This window comes from Cervus canadensis, chromosome X, assembly GCF_019320065.1.
Source record: "Cervus canadensis isolate Bull #8, Minnesota chromosome X, ASM1932006v1, whole genome shotgun sequence".
NCBI lineage: Eukaryota > Metazoa > Chordata > Mammalia > Artiodactyla > Cervidae > Cervus > Cervus canadensis.
In genome coordinates, this window is record NC_057419.1 from 140,171,603 (window position 1) to 140,173,454 (window position 1,852).

Below are 1,852 nucleotides of genomic sequence, written 5' to 3' on the forward strand. Positions count from 1 at the left end.
GAGTTGAAGATTCTCTGAGCAACGTGCTCAGAAGCAAAGAGATTCTCAAGAGCCAACTGCAGAAATTAGCAAAGATCTACTCAACACAACCATGAATTCACCTTGAAAAATTCTGAATTGTTTCACTATTTTATATACTGTGGGATCCCCAGCTAGAGTTGCCAACAGCTTTCTCTTGGTTTTTAAACTGGATTCGACCACTTTCACAATTTAAAATCTGGGAGAACCCTCCAAGGGGCCGCCAACCAAACCACCTCACGAACAGCGGACAGCAGCCCTGACTGGAAAGGAGGGAGGGACAGACATGGCGGCTGCCAAGCCTGACAACCTCTCTTTGGTGGTGCATGGACCCGGAGACCTGCACTTGGAGTACTATCCTATCCCTGAACCAGGCCTAAATGAGGTGCTGCTGAAGATACATCCTGTCGGAATTTGTAGTTCAGATGTCCACGGCTGGCAGCGTGGTTGAATCAGAAATTTTGTTGTGAAAAAACCAATGGTTCTAGGGCATGAAGCTTTGAGAACAGTCATAAAGGTGGAATCATCGATCAAGCACCTACAACCAGGTGATCATGTTGACATTGAGCCTGGAGCTCTTTGAGAAACTTGATGAACTCTGCAAGATTGGCCGATACAATCTGTCACCAACCATCTTCTTCTGTGCCATGCCACCCGATGATGGGAACCTCTACCAGTTCTATAAGCACAAGGCTAATTTCTGCTACAAGCTTCCTGACAATGTCACCTTTGAGGAAGGGGCCCTGGTCGAGCCACTGTCTGTGGGGATCCATGCCTTCCAGCAAGCTGGAAACAAGGTCCTTGTGTGTGGAGCTGGGCCAGATGGACTGGTCAAGTTCCTCACAGCTAAGGCGATGGGTGCAGCTCAAATAGTGGTGACTGATCTGTCAGCCTCTCGGTTGTCTAAAACCAAGGAAGTTGGGGCTGATTTCATCCTCTGGACTCCAACAAGAGCCCTCAGGAAATAGCCAAGAAAGTGGAAGGCCTTCTGGGCAGCAAGCCATAAGTCACCATGAACAGGAGTAGAGACCTCCATCCAGGCAGGTATCCACCCCACTCATCCTGGTGGGCTGGTGTTGGTGGTGCTGGGCTCTGAGATGACCAGTGGGCCCCTCGTGCATGCAGCCACCCGGAAGGTGAATATCAAGGGCATTTCGCTACTGCAAAACATGGCCAATGGTGATTTCAACACTTGCATCCAAGTCTATGAATGTAAAGCCCTTGGTCACCCATTGGTTTCCTGTGGTGAAAGCTCTGGGGGCTTTTGAAACCTCCAAAAAGGGTTTGGGGTTGAAAGTCATGGTCAAGTATGACCCCAGTGACCAGAATCCAAGATGCGAACTGGGCTCTGTCCTTGTGCCCACTCTCAGCATCTTGGGGTTAAGCATTTGGCTGGACAATGTGAAAGTTTCTTTTGAATAGTAAAGAATAATTAATAATTGTGTGTGTGCTCAGTCACGTCCAACTCTTGCCAACCCCACGAACTGTAGCCCACCAGGCTCCTCTGTCCATAGGATTTTCCAGGCAAGAATACTGGAGTGGGTTGCCATTTCCTTCTCCAAATAATAGTTAAATAATTAATATAATTATCAAATAATAAAAATAAATAATTGATTCATTGTAAATAGAGAGCCTTACACAGGGGAGCTGGTGTGCCTTAAAAATACAAGTAAGGAGAATTTGGGGGAACTTGTAGCCAGAACGACCTGTTTATGCTGATCAGAGTTTAGCAAGTAGAGCAGAGCTTGGCAAGCAGGTGCAGGGAACTCTCCTTCCTCCTACAGTGTGTGGAAGTTGAGTAAGGAAAGAAATCTGCCCCTTGGGTTCCTGCTTC

General features: G+C 47.5%; 1 pseudogene; it reads left to right on the forward strand.

Annotated features, from left to right (window-relative positions):
- The first annotated feature begins 304 nt into the window (after positions 1–304).
- Positions 305–1,440, forward strand: LOC122435769 (annotated as a pseudogene).
- The last annotated feature ends 412 nt before the right edge of the window (positions 1,441–1,852 follow it).